The sequence below is a fragment of the Pantherophis guttatus genome, chromosome 9 (assembly GCF_059756535.1).
Source record: "Pantherophis guttatus breed Tessera chromosome 9, ASM5975653v1, whole genome shotgun sequence".
Lineage (NCBI taxonomy): Eukaryota > Metazoa > Chordata > Lepidosauria > Squamata > Colubridae > Pantherophis > Pantherophis guttatus.
In genome coordinates, this window is record NC_142071.1 from 18619973 (window position 1) to 18635406 (window position 15434).

Here is a 15434-nt window from a genome sequence, read left to right on the forward strand (position 1 = left end):
ACCATGCATTACGTATGTTTACACATTGTGAACCAAAATAGAATCATTTATCTTTTTTTAAAAAAATCTGACAATGTAGGATAAGTAGAGGAAGATGTATACAAAGCTTTGGATACACACATTCAGATCCTTGTCAGATCAAAATCCTACTTATTGCAGCATTATTGACTTCCATTGATGGTTCTGCAGTTTGGTGGTTAAGTAAGAATCCTTCTAGGGCTGAGGTGTCAAACTCAAGGCCTGGGGGCCAGATTCAGCCAGTGGGATGCTTAGATCTGTGGGGCTGCCCTGGAAACAGCAAAGGACTGGCCTGCAATGCCTCTGCTTGTGAAAATGGAGTTCGGGAGAGCTGTGGGTGGCCCTCCCAAGCTCCGTTTTCAAGGGCAGAGGGTTGCAGGAAGCCATTGCATCTGAAAATGGAGCTCGGGAGCCTGTTTTCTCTGGCAGAGCACTTGGGCCCCCACAGGCGCCTCTGACATGAGCGACATCGAACTGGTCACACCCATCCTGGCCACACCCACCCTAGCCCCCCCAAGGTCAAACAAAGTCCTGATGCGGCCCTCAATGAAATCGAGTTTGACACCCCTGTTCTAGGTATTCATATCAAAGAAAACCACATAAACCTCAGAAGAGATGGGGAAGCATAAAGATCACACTGCCGGAACATAATAAGCTGCAGCTAACCTAACGATACTGCTGAGTCCATGTAAAATAAACATAGCTGAGGACAGCTTTCAGATTCCCTGCAGGCAAAGAATGGGCATTTGATTGACTCTATACTCTCTCTTTTTCTGGTCTCCCAGGACCGTAAGCTTTGATCCCTTCCCCCCCCTCTTTCTTGGAACATTTTTGGAAAGACACTTTGAGGTACTTTGCAGCAAATAAACCCCCCTTTCTCTCCAAGTGCTTGCAAAGAACAATTGAAATAAGATTGCTGTCTTCAGTTATAAAAGGGCCAAAGCAGATTTTGAACTGCCAAGTATAGTTGCAATTGTCTGGCAGGAAATCACCCTCAGCATCAAGCCATGGCTGTGAATATTTTGCATTTGGGTCAATTGCCAGTCATTTCTCGTGGAGTTTAAATTACTGATTTTGTTTATATTAAATTTGAAAGATAATCCCTGAAATTATGGACCTCTTTTCTGTTAAGGTCTCTGACTCCATCAGATCAATAGGCTAGGTTTTCAAATCCCTTTATATCCTAAGCTGATCAATGATGATCTGGCAGTATAAACCACTAGAGCTGACACAATTCTGAACTTGAGACTTGGAAGATGCCAATCAAGATTTAGGCTGGTGTAAAAACCACTTGGCTCAAAATAAAAACCCCTGAAATTTTTTTGAGCCTTTAAAAATTGTTCTCCTTCTCCTCCCTTCTTGGTACAAACTTTAAAACAAACCAGTTTAGGGTTAATTAATTTCAGTTTATACTTCAGTTATGTAACCTGTATGTGAGGGTGGTGGGGGGGAGGATTTTCTCCATGGAACCCTGTGGCCGCTAGCCACAGAAGAGAAAGATAAGTGGAATAATTATTTCTTGGCAGTGTATTCTTGCTCTCCTCATGCCTATCTGCTTATTGTGAAACCCAGTTATACCCTTAATGGGACCGGTACCCAGTACCACCACCTAATTCTCCCGCAGTTTAGCCAGACTCAAAATCTCTCCAGATTTTCTCATGTCACTGCAACCTAGGTTATGGGTTGGGGAAGAGCCTGTAGTACAGTGGACTAAAGCACTGTTATTAACATCTGCTGCTTGCAATTATTGCAAGTTCAAATCTCACCAGGCTCAAGGTTGACTCAGCCTTCCATCCTTTCAAAGGTAGGTGAAATGAGGACCCAGATTGTGGTGGCAATAAGCTGACTTTGTATAAATATACAAAAGTATGAAGGCTATTGCTTAATGCAATGTAAGCCACCCTGAGTCTCCGGAGAAGGGCGGCATATAAATTAAACAGTTGAACAGTATTTGTTGGAAGCCAACCTCCCTCAAATTTCGGAAGAAGAAAAGGAAATGTTAAACGAAAAGATCACCATAGAGGAGTTAAGATCTGCCTTATCTAAAACAAAGAAGAATAAAACCCCAGGCCCTGATGGTCTCCCTGGGGAATTATATCAAAAATTTGATGATGCCCTGAAATTGGAACTGCTAGAAATTTTAAATGATGTTATTGCTGGTATAACAATCCCAGACTCCTGGAGGGAAGCCTATCTGACGATCATTCTGAAAGAAGGTGCCGACCCGAAACAGATTTCCAACTATAGACCCATCTCACTGCTCAACGCAGATTATAAATTATTTATGACTATAATTGCGGAGAGATTTAAGAAAATTCTAAACCGATGGATACACAAGGATCAAAATGGTTTTCTCCCTGGGAGACAGATTAGAGACAACTTGAGAACAGTCTTAAATACTATTGAATACTATGAACAACACCCTGGAAAACAGATGGCTTTAATGTTTGTTGATGCCCAAAAGGCATTCGACAATTTAAACTGGACCTTCATGATAAATCAAATAGATTTAATGGGATTTGGGACTAACTTTAGGAGGATGATAGAGAATATCTATCATAATCAGAGGGCAAACATACTAGTGAATGGAGACAGAACTCGGACATTTCAGATCCAAAGAGGAGTCAGGCAGGGATGTCCCTTATCCCCCTTACTTTACATTCTAGCACTAGAGGTCCTGCTTAGAAAGATTAGAGCAAATGAAGATATCAAAGGCCTAAAGATTAGGAAGGAAATATTTAAAACCCAGGCTTTTGTGGACGACGTCGCCTTTATAATTGAAGACCCATTAGACACCGGCTCAAAATTAATGCAGGAAGTCCAGAACTATGGAGAAGTCGCGGGCCTTAAACTTAATAAGAACAAAACTAAAATAATCGTGAAAAATATGACAAACCTACAAATGAAAGAATTAGAAGATCTATTAGGCCTCCAGGTAGTTAAGAAAATAAAATATTTGGGAATATGGATTACCGCAAGACTATCTTCATTAAAAGATGATAATTATATTCCCCTATTGCAGAAAATCAATCAAGACCTTGATAGGTGGAGGAGACTTAAATTGTCCCTGACTGGGAAAATTGCGGCGATCAAAATGAATATTTTACCAAAATTTCTATTCCTATTTCAAAATATACCGGTATCATTGGATAAAAAATTCTTCCTAGATTTGAACAAATATATCAGGAATTTCCTGTGGGAGGGTAAGAAATCAAGGATCTCTCTTAAGACACTTCAAGGGAAAAGAAATTTGGGAGGGTTTGGGCTCCCTGATTGGGAATTATACCAAAAGGCGGCAAAAATAATTTGGATAAAGGAGTGGATTAAATTACAAGAAGGGAGAACTCTGACACTAGAAGGACATGACCTCCATGAAGGATGGCACACTTACCTCTGGGATATAAAGGATAGGAGGAAAACGTATTTTCATAAACATAAAATAAGAGAGACATTGATTTGTACGTGGCTGGAAATTAGACAGAAGATATATACCAAGGTTCCTAGTTGGTTGTCGATTATAGAAGCTCTAGTGGCCCCAAATAGGAGAGGAAACTATAAACTGGGCACATATAAGGATATCTTGGACGAAGAAGGGAAGCTCAAACCTTTGGAAGCATTGAGGGACCAGGGGTTCAATCTGGATTAGTGGAACTATCTCCAAATTAAATCTAGATTTCAAGAAGATAGAGATAGAAGGGGTATTGAAATGAAATATGGATATTTTGACAAAATTATTTGGGGTCCAGAAAAGAAAATGCTATCCAAAATTTATAACTTTATATTAGATGAGGATAGAGCGGAGACAATAGCTAAAAAACAGTTAAGCATTTGGGAGAAAAACTTAGGATATGCCCTCAATTTCAATGACTGGGAGACAGCTTGGAACAGGAATCTCAAAATAACAAAATCAGCAACATTCAGGGAAAACCACTACAAAATGCTGCATAGGTGGTATCTAGCCCCGGACAGGCTGGCTAAAATATTCCCAAACTCTTCTGCTTTATGCTGGAAATGTGGAAAAACGGTCGGCACCTTTTATCATCTTTGGTGGACCTGTCCTGAGACCAAAAAGTTTTGGTTAAAGATCCGACTCTGGCTCTCTGAAATAATGGGACAGGAGATAGTCCTGGCCCTGGAATCTTTTCTCTTAGGTATGACGGAAGATGGTCTCAACAATAATAAAACCCATTTGGCAATCCAAATTATCACTGCGGCTAGAATAGCCTTTGCGAAACTTTGGAAATCTAAATCTACCCCCTCTGAGGAAACATTAATAAATAAAATCCTAGAGTGCGCAGAGATGGCTAAACTGACAAACGAGCTAAAAAATGAAGAAAATTCAAAGCACTATGAAGTATGGGGAATTTGGTATAACTGGTTAAAGAATAGGATAAAAGTATGATAATAGGCTATAGTTGCTTAAACATCAGAAATGGACTCAATTGTATAGAAATGTAGAGAATTATATAGTATTGTATAATATAATGTATAGTGATAGTTATGGATGGAATCCATCCAATATTTGACTTATGAAATGTGTATACACCGTACCCCGGATCAAGATTGAGATTGTATTTTGTCTTTTTAAATACTAGAAAACTCAATAAAATATATTAAAATAAATAAATAAATAAATAAATAAATAAATTAAAGCAAAAGGAAAAAAAGGTGTGTGTGTGTGTTATGTATGTATCTATTTTGTGCGGGAAATTCAAATGTACAGTGAATTCTGACTGGTTCATGGTTGCCTCTGAAAAGTATATAAAGAGACTGTTGCTTGTGTTTCTTTGCTGAAGTCTCACCCTGAATTAAAGAGCTGTTGTCACTAGCTTGCTTGTGCCTCTCGTTATTCCCGCGCTACAACATTGGTGATGAAGGTGGGATAGAGGCCACAAGAAGCAAACTAAAAGAGCTTAGACTTCCAGCCAGGGTGACGAGTGGACTACAGAGACATATTGCGATGTCTGCCTACATCCCGCCCAAACCTTTCGATCCGACCCGAGAGAAGTGGGGATCGTATCTGACCAGGTTCGAGTGCTCCCTGGAAGCAAGTGAAATGCAAGGGCTCTCAGCGAACCGAAAAAGAGCCCTGTTCTTAAGCCACTGCGGGCCAGACTTTTTGAGATGGCCGAGTCCCTCTGCGAGCCAACCCCAGTCCAGACGGTCCCCTGAGACGTCCTTCAAGCAAACCTGAGAGCCCACTATGCTCCAGTTCCTTCGAAATTTGTACAGCGCTACGAGCTCCGGCAACGTGTACAAAGGGAAGGAGAACCAGTCAGCGCATATGTGGCTGCACTTTGAAAAGCCGCAACACATTGCGACTACAGAGACCTAGACGACGCGCTACTCGAGCAATTGATTTGTGGCGTTAGAGACACTCGACTACAAAGGCGTCTTCTGGCCAAGCCAGATCTAACGCTAGCCGGTACGCTTGATGAAGCCAGAGCACACGAAGCGTCTACAAAAGCTTCTGAAGCACTACAGTGGCCACTGCCAAGCAAAGATGGCCCAAAAACAGCCCCCGTCCACAGAGAGGAGGCGCGAACCAGCACGGAGGAAGAGTCGGACGAGGACATCTTCCACACGGAGAAGAAAAAGAGCGAGCAGAGCCGCCGCCACGAGAACTGTTCCAGCTGTGGTGGGGATCACGAGAGACAATCGTGTAAATACAGAGACGCCATTTGCAGGCGTTGCGACAGGAAAGGCCACCTAGCATGAGTTTGCAGAGCTCAATTTCCACGTAGTCGCAAGCCATTTGACTACCACGACCAACCAGAACCGGCTCGTTCAAAACAGCCAATCAAAGATGACGGCGTGAGAAAACGGTGCAAATCTCAAAAGCGGGAAACCTACAGCACGAGAATCGGCCAAGCCAGCACAACCGACAATGAGAAAGTCTACACAAAAGTAGAAATCGAAGGCAGACCATGCAAAATGGAAATTGACACCGGGTCTACACTATCAATCATGTCCTGGACAACACTCAAAGCACTCCTGCCTAAGTTCCAGAAAGCCCAGCTGTCTCGACAGAAAGTTCGCCTCCTTGACTACCAGGGAAACTGAGTTCCTGTAGAAGGCGTGGGCACGTTCCGGGTCACCTATGGCGAGTTGCAGAAAGAGCTGCCCCTGACCATCGTAAGCAAACCGCTACCAAGTCTTCTGGGCATGGTGTGGTTCCGAGCCCTCGGCATGGGCTTCACGGGCATCCACAGCATCGGTGGGCCATCTCTCAAAGAAACCATTCTTCACAAATTTTGGGACATTTTTGAGGAGACGTTAGGCAAGTACGTGGGGACCCCTATCTCCTTTAATTTAGACCCCAATGTAGCGCCAATCAGGCTTAAGGCAAGACGGGTTCCATTTGCTTTAAGGCCCAAAATCGATGCAGAGCTTGACAAGCTCATTAAACAAGGGGTGTTAGTTCCCGTAGATCACGCTAAGTGGGAAACCCCAATAGTCACGCCAGTTAAATCAGACGGATCAATTAGAATTTGCGCTGACTATAAGTGTTCGATCAATAAGGCGTTGCAAGAGAAGTGGCTTTGGAGCTAGCTCGGATGTGTGAAGCTAAAGATCAGCATATAACTCGAGCAGCTTATAAGCAAATCAAAGAAAAACAACAACAGGAAAGGTCCAAGCCACAGCAAGACAAGAAGGGAGCTAAGGGGAATATACAAGCATGCGAAGCCATGGGAGGAGCTAAGCCGAAGATTATCAACTTTGGAGAAAGCCTTCAGCAAATGTTCTTATCGCTTCAAGAGGCTCCAGATGACAATTAAGTTTTTATCTTGGAATGTGAATAGATTAAATTCACCACAGAAAAGGAAGAAATTATTTAATTATTTGAGACAATTTAACAATGATATTATTTGCCTACAAGAAACTCATATTCGAATACAGGATCAAAAATACTTAATAAACTCTAGATTAGGAACACAATTTATAGCTTCGAATTTGGAAAAAAAGAATGGTGTAGTGATTTACATAAATAAAAGATTGTCAGCTAAAATTATAGAAGCAGATGACTGTGGGAGGTTTATAGCAATTGAACTTTATACAGAAAATGGTCCAATTTTGGTGATCGGAATTTATGCTCCTAATCAACAACAAGAAACTTTTTATAAAATATTGTATTCTAAAATATTGCAATGGGATTACAGATCTATTTTAATAATGAGAGATTGGAATGGAGTAATTGATCCCAAAATAGATAAAAAGAGTTTGGCAAAGTCAAGGATTAGACTACCACAGACTTTTTTTTGATATGAAAGAAGATTTGGAATTAAAAGATATTTGGAGAATACATAATCCAAAAGATTTGGACTTTACTTTCTTTCAGACAGGCACAGATCCTTCTCTAGGATTGATTTTATTTTATTATCATCTGATTTACTTGTAAAAACAAAAAAACACAAAGATTTTTCCAAGGACTCTAACTGACTATAGCCCGGTATGGATAGAAATTGAAATGGGAAAGATTGAGAGAAGATCATGGAGAGTAAATGAAAACTTGTTTAGATATGAAAAGAATGTAAATGAACTCAAAAAGCAAATGAAAGAATTTTTTGAAATGTATTTGAATAAGGGTACCCCTATTGAAATTGTGTGGGATGCGAGTAAGGCATATATGTGAGGGGTACTCATTTATATGAATTCTAAACATAAATTAAACCGACAAAAGAAAAGACTTGAAATGGAAGCAGAGATAAAGAAAAAAGAACAGTTACTTATAAAAAATCCAACAGATGAAAGAATACGAGGAGCCATAACACTTTTGAAAGATCAATTTCATATGCTTATGGCAGAACAAACAGCAATTAATTTACAATTTGCGAAACATAATACATTTTGCAATGCTAATAAACCGGGCAGATGGCTGGCTTACACATTGAGGAAGCGACAGAGCACACAGGTTATTGGCAGCATTGAGAGTGGAGGGAAGGAAATTTTTCAACAAAAACTAATTAAAGAAGCTTTTTTAGATTATTATATCAAATTATATGCTAAAGATGATATAAAGACTGGATTTATAGACAAATATTTAGAAGAAAGACGAGTTATGAAAATTTCTAGTGATCAAAAGGAAAGAATGAGTCAACCTATAACAGTGGAGGAGATTACTACTGCAATTAAACAATTGAAAACAGCTAAAGCGCCAGGGACGGATGGTTTAATTGCGGTTTATTATAAAACTTTACAAGCAGAAATGATTGAACATCTCAAAGATTTATTTTGTAGTATACAACAAGGGGGTAAAATACCTCCTTCATGGAAAGCAGCTTATATTTCATTGATACCGAAAGAACAAGCAGGTCCTAAAAAACCTGAGAATTTTAGACCAATATCTCTTCTGAATAATGACTACAAATTTTTTTGCAAAAGTATTGGCCAACAGGTTAATGCCAGTTATTCAAGAGGTGATTCATCATGACCAAGCAGGATTTATAGAAGGCAGATACATGAAGGATAATGTAAGGCAAATAATAGATTTATTGGAATATCTTGAGAAGAATAAACAGATCTCTGCAGTGCTGGTATTTTTGGATGCGGAGAAGGCCTTTGATAGAGTGGATTGGAACTTTCTACTAAAGACTTTAAGAAAAATGGACTTTGGGGATCAGTTTATACAGGCAGTTTCAGCAATTTATCAAGAACAAACGGCACAAATTATTATTAATGGAACTTTAACTACAAATTTTAGTATTGAAAAAGGAACAAGACAAGGTTGTCCACTATCCCCATTGTTGTTTATTTTAACATTAGAAGTCTTGTTAAATACAATACGGGACTCGAGTACTTTGAAGGGAATAGTGATAAGGCAAGAGGATTATAGAACAAGGGCATTTGCAGATGATCTGGTTGTTACCCTAACACAGCCGATGGAATCAATAATCCAGATGAAAGACATTATAGAAGAATATGGTATGGTATCAGGATTTAGATTGAACCAGAAAAAAATTAAGATGATAGTTAAAAATATGACACAAGATCGAAAACAGGAACTTGAAAGTAAGGCAGGCTTTGAAATAGTATCAAAGGTTAAATATCTAGGAGTTCAAGTTGCAGATTCAAATATAAAATTGTTCCAAAATAATTATGAGGTGTTGTGGCGAGAGGTACAAAAGGATATGGAAACTTGGAAAAAACTGCAGCTGTCTTTACTTGGAAGAATAGCAGCAGTTAAGATGAACGTTCTACCTAGATTTCTTTTTTTGTTTCAAATGATTCCGGTGCTTAAAAGTGATAAACAACTGACAGAATGGCAAAGAGAAGTGAATAAATTTATCTGGAATGAGAGAAAGCCGAGAGTCAAGCTGAAAATTATGCAAGATGTTCCAGAAAGGGGTGGCCTTAAACTTCCAAACTTACAATTGTATTATGAAGCAGCAGCCTTGACGCAAGCAAGTGCTTGGTTTGGAAGGATAAATACTGGAATATTGAATATAGAAAGTTATGATCTTGAATTTGGTTGGCATGCATATTTATTTTATGAGAACAAAGTGGATAAAGTATTCAAAAGCCACATACTTAGGAACTCTTTGATGAGAGTTTGGAAGAAGCACCGATTCAAATGGGATTACAAAATACCGTTATGGTTGGATCTTGGTCATATTATGTGGAATACAAATATAATGTCACTCGGGGGGTTGTTATACAAAGAAGTTCTTTTTATGGATGGGGGCAGATGGCAACTAAAGACATTAGAAATACTGTTGGAAGAAGGGATTAATTTAACTTGGCTACAGTATAATCAACTTCAACTGAGATGGAAAGAAGATCAAAAAAACTGATATAACTGGTATAAACAAAGAAGAATTGGTTAGACATATAAAAGAGAAAGGCCCAATGCATATTAAGAGGGTTTATAATGTTTTGTTAGAAAGAGATTCGGAAAATGAATTGGTTAAAGATTGCATGATAAAGTGGGCGCAAAATTTTGCAGAACCAGTGATGTTGGAAACATGGGGAAAAATACGGGTCCAGAATGTCAAATTTACACAGTCGCAGAATTTGAGGGAAAAATTTTATAAAATGTTCTATAGATGGCATTTAGATCCTAAGAAACTGTCGTGCATGTATCCTAATGTTCAACCAAAATGTTGGAGATGTGATTGTTTAGATGCTACATATTATCATATTTGGTGGACTTGCAAGAAAGTGAAGGCTTTTTGGATAAAAATTTGGTGGGTTATACAAAATGTTTTGAAGAAAAAAATTCAATTTTCTCCTCAATTGTTTTTACTGGGTATAGTTAAGGGCTTTTCAGTGGGTGAAACAAAATTGATATTGTATATGGTGACAGCAGCTAGGTTACTGTTTGGTCAATATTGGAAAAGGGATGTTATGCCTACAATTCAAGAATGGACTTTGAAGATGGCCAGTTTTGCAGAGATGGCGAAGATATCAACATATTTAAAAGATCGGTCTCAAGAGACTTATGTATGGGAGTGGAAGAAGTGGATAGATTATGTACAGAATAAATATCAAACTAGGAAATATCAGATAGCTTTTAGCTGAATGTATTATATAGGGATAGAATAACTGAATGTTATTTACGAAGAAATGAATAGTACACAGGGGGTGGAATAGTTAGGGGTTATAGTATTATAAAATGTGATTTTGATTTGGATTTCATCTTGAGGAAGTCATGGGGGGAGGGGAGGGTTAGGGAGGGTTTGTGGGGGGAAACCGGGGTGAAAATGTATTTGTAAAACTTTTTAAATAAAAAAAAAATAAGGCGTTGCAGCAGAGCGCCTATCCCGTTCCAATCGTCCACCATCTACTACACTCCCTGGGACCTGGCAAGCTATTCGCAAAACTAGACCTTGCGCAGGCGTACCAGCAGCTGCCAATAGATGACGCTACGGCAGAATCGCAGACCATAGTAACTCACAGAAGTGCCTTTAAATGCACTAGACTACAGTTTGGGGTTAGCATCGCCCCAGGGCTCTTCCAGAGTACCATGGAGCGCCTTCTACAAGGCCTCCCAGGAGTCGTCCCGTATTTTGACGTTTTAATTAGTGGCCAAGACGAGACACAGCTAGGAAATAGGGTTAGACAGGTTCTAACCAGATTCAGAGAAGCGGGACTCAAACTCAAACGAGCAAAATGCAAAATAGCGGTTCCATCAGTGGAATTCTTAGGCTACCGGATCGACGGCACGGGCATTCACCCCACATAAAGCAAAGTCAGGGCCATCCAGAATGCGCCCACCCCTAAATCAAAGCCCGAACTGCAGGCCTTCTTGGGGCTTCTTAATTTCTACACCATGTTTTTAAAACACAAAGCCACCATTGTGGAGCCACTGGACAGGCTCCTTGGAAAAAACGTTCCCTGGGTTTGGGGCAAGCGAGAAGCGGCTGCATTCAACGCAGTAAAGAAACTTTTGTCTGAGGACAGTTTCCTCATTCAATACAAATCAGAACTACCTCTAGTTTTAGTGTGTGACGCAGACCCTTTGGCGTAGGTGCAGTTTTAAGCCATAGACTGCCGAATGAGTTAGAGGCGCCCATAGCCTATTACTCTCGCATCTTATCGAGTGCTGAAAGGAACTACAGCCAGCTGGACAGGGAGGCGTTAGCGGGGGTCAAAAAATTTCACGAGTACTTGTTTGGCTGAACTTTTGAACTCATTACGGATCACCAGCCTCTTTTGGGACTTTTGGCTGGAGATAAACTGACCCCGGCTGCTCTTTCCCCCCGGATGACCAGATGGTCCATTTTCTTAGCTGCCTATTCCTACAGACTGCTCCACTGGCCGGGCAAGACTCTGGGACATGCTGACGCCCTCAGCCGATGCCCCTTGCCCGAACTGTTAGATAACCCAACTCCGGAAGCCCCAGTTTTACTCATTGACATTGTGTCCCCGGGCCCCATTTCTTCAAGCGAGGTGGCGAAGGCTTCTGCCAGGGACTCTGTTTTGCGCACTGTGATGGGCTGGGTACTGCGGGGTTGGCCTACCAAGGTGGACAGTGGGGATTTTCAATTGTACTTTAACAAGAAAAATGAGCTCTCTATGTTGGGGGGTTGCTTATTGTGGGGAGACAGGGTGGTCATTCCTTCGCGGTTGAGGCACAGGGTCTTAGCTATGCTGCATGAGGGACACCCTGGTATTGTTCACATGAAAGGCCTAGCTCGTAGTTATGTTTGGTGGCCACATCTCAACCAAGACGTCACTGAGTGGGTGGGGAAGTGCAGGCCCTGCCAGGAATCCCGCCCTGATCCTCCTATAGCTCCCGTTCGGGAATGAGAAAAACCAAAGGGACCGTGGGGGAGGATTCACATCGATTTCGCTGGCCCGTTCCACGGCCAGAACTTTCTAATCATTGTAGATGCATATTCTAAGTGGCTTGAGATTGCCTTAATGCCATCTACCACTTCTGAGGCCATAATCAAAGTACTCAGAAAACTGTTTGTAACACACGGGTTGCCGGACACCCTGGTATCTGACAATGGGCCCCAATTCACGGCGACTCAATTTGAGGGCTACCTGGCCGAGTTAGGCATAAGACATGCATTATCCGCTCCTTTTCATCCGGCTTCGAATGGCCTTGCAGAGAGATTTGTGAGATCGGCCAAGGAAGCTCTTTCCCAGCTCGATGCAGGGGTGTCGAGCCCTATCCTCCCGCTGGGCGCCGAACTGCTCGACAACTCACCTGGCTCCACTCGCCCGCGGGCGTGGGATAGCATGGGGCTGCGCCCGCCCCTCCAACACTCTTCCTAGTTTCGGCTGGGACACGCGCACATTTACACGTGGGGGGGGATGTACAGAGGCTTTCGGTGGGGGGGGTGGAAGCGTCGGGGCTAGGGTTTCACAGGGTCGGGTAGCTTTTGCTCGGGAAGTTTCTGACATGCAGCAGCTGGCTCCTATCACCGCCCCGCCCGTTTCCAGCCTGCTGATTCGCCACTGGCGGGGCGTTGTTCCGGGCTCCGCCTCACAGCTGGCGGGCGCGGGATGGATTTAAGCGCTACATGCCGTATGCATGGAGCGCCAATTTTACATCGTTACGACTGCAGCGTTTTCGGGATGGACAAGATTAAACCAGCATTACATTCCAACGTTGTTCTTGGTGGTTTGTCCTTGTTGCGCCTGAGGATTCTGAGAGGAAATTGGCGCTCCTCTTTTCATCTTTTCATCTTTTCTAAAGCGGCGGGATGGCGGAGGGTTTGGACCCTGAGGCACTTACACAGGACATCGTGGGGGATGAGCGAGAGGAGACCCCACCAACCCAGGACGTTTCTCTGGCTCCGGATCCGGTGGTTCGGCCAAAAGAGCAAGTAAAGACCCACGACGGGGAGGAGCGCGAGATACTTGAAACACAGTCTGGTGCCACCCCCTCTGCTTCTGGTGACTGGTGGCATAGCTCGGCGCTCGCTGGCCCTGGAAGCCTCAAAACGCAGACTCCTTTTTCTATGGATGAGAGGTTTCTAAAGTGGCGTGAGAGACGGTGGGTAGAGGATGAGGAAGGGGGTGAGTGGAGCTATTCCACAGGTCTGGGCCCCTCCACTTTGGATGTTTTGAGGGAAAGGTTTGGGGAGTCCAGTTTCCGTGATGCACAGTCCTGGCAGCCATGGGCTGTGGGGGTGGAACCTGGTTCTGGTTGGCAGAGTGGGACAGGAACATCAGGTGCAAGCACACGTTTCCGGCTAGCCAGCCCTAAACTGCGGGTGGAGCGAGCAGCCAGTCAACAGAGGAAAGCAGACCCCCCCTCATCGGACACACATACCTCGTCTTCAGGGGGGGGACGGGGGAGCACGAATGGATGCCCGAGGACGTTCTCTTCCTGCTCAGGGGATACTGGGGGGGCCACTCCGGTCCTGGGCAGCGGCTCATGTCGCATGGGTCCCGGGGGCCAGCGGGTCCACCCGGGCCGGTACCATCGTGGCCCCCAGGGACTTGGGGCTCGCAGCCAATGTGGGGTCCGCCTCCCTTGCAAGCGACTTTTGACGGGAGTCCTGATAGGGTAGCCATATTCTTGAACCAGGTCATCAGCTATATGGACCTTTACGGTCACTTCTACCCATCTCAATGGGCCATGGTAGTTGCTATCACCACCGTCCTGACTGGGGAGGCGGCGGATTGGGTAGCGGACCTTCACAGTGACCACACTCGAGATCTGACTGATGTTGGCCTGTTCCTTGAGGGTCTCAGGGCTCCTTTTGAAGACGACTCCAGGACACAACAGGCCGAGGGAGAGTTGGTGACTTTAAGACAAAAGGGCCGCCCTGCAAAGGATTACGTTAAGGAGTTTCGGACTGTTGCGGGACGGCTACGGGCATGGCCCGAATGTATGCTAGTGCATCAGTTCCATTTAGGCCTGGACAGAGATCTCAGACAAGCATGTGTGTATCCAGCTGTGTTATTACAGGCCAATAGCCAGGGACATTTGCAGCCGTGTGCGTACACCTCAAAGAAATTCACCCCAACAGAGAGGGGCTGGGCCATTTGGGAAAAAGAGGCCTTCGCTGTACGATGGGCGCTTTTAAGCTGGCGTCACATCCTGGAGGGGGCACGTACGCCTTTTGAGGTCTGGACAGACCACAAAAACCTGATGGCTCTGCAAACCCCGAGACGGCTGTCGCCTAAACAGGTCCATTGGGCACAATACTTCCATCGCTTTAACTTCGTGTTGAAATATGTACCCGCGGGGAAGAATTTCTTGGCTGATGCACTATGCAGATTCCCACAGTTCAATAGTAAACGAGACGATGTCATACAGCCCATCATACCAGGAGGTATACAGGGGGGAAGGGTGGCAACCGGTATAGACACACAACAGAACTGGGAGGAGCTGTTACAGGAGGCATTATCCAGAGATAAGTGGATACACGATAACAAACACATACTCACACACAGAGACGGGATAGAGTGGAAAGGGGATAAAATGTATATCCCCCCTGAACTGCGATCGGCGGTTCTACAAAGATGTCATGACGTGAAGGCTTCCGGCCATTTTGGGTTTTTAAAAACCCTTCACCTAACACGACGCCAGTTTTGGTGGCTGCATATGCGAAAAGATGTAGAAATGTATGTTGCTGGCTGTGTTGTTTGTGCAAAGTCCCGGCCTGGAAAACCCCTTGGCCTGTTACAGCCAGTTGCCACCCCTGATAAACCCTGGGACGAAATCGCAATGGACTTCGTGGTGGACCTTCCGGAGAGCAACGGCCACACAGTTATCTGGACAGTCATAGACTTGTTTTCCAAACAGGCCCATTTCATCCCATGTAGTGGCCTACCGTCGGCACGGAAGCTGGCAAGTTTTAGGCAGTCTCCTAAAACCGGTAACAACAGTACGGGATAAGCCAGTGTGCCCTGGACCAATAGCAGGTGACTGGCAGGCTAGGATAGATGAGTTCTTAGCTGTACAGCACGCCACCCCGTGCCCCACCTCGGGCCGCAGCCCAGCCGAACTTTTA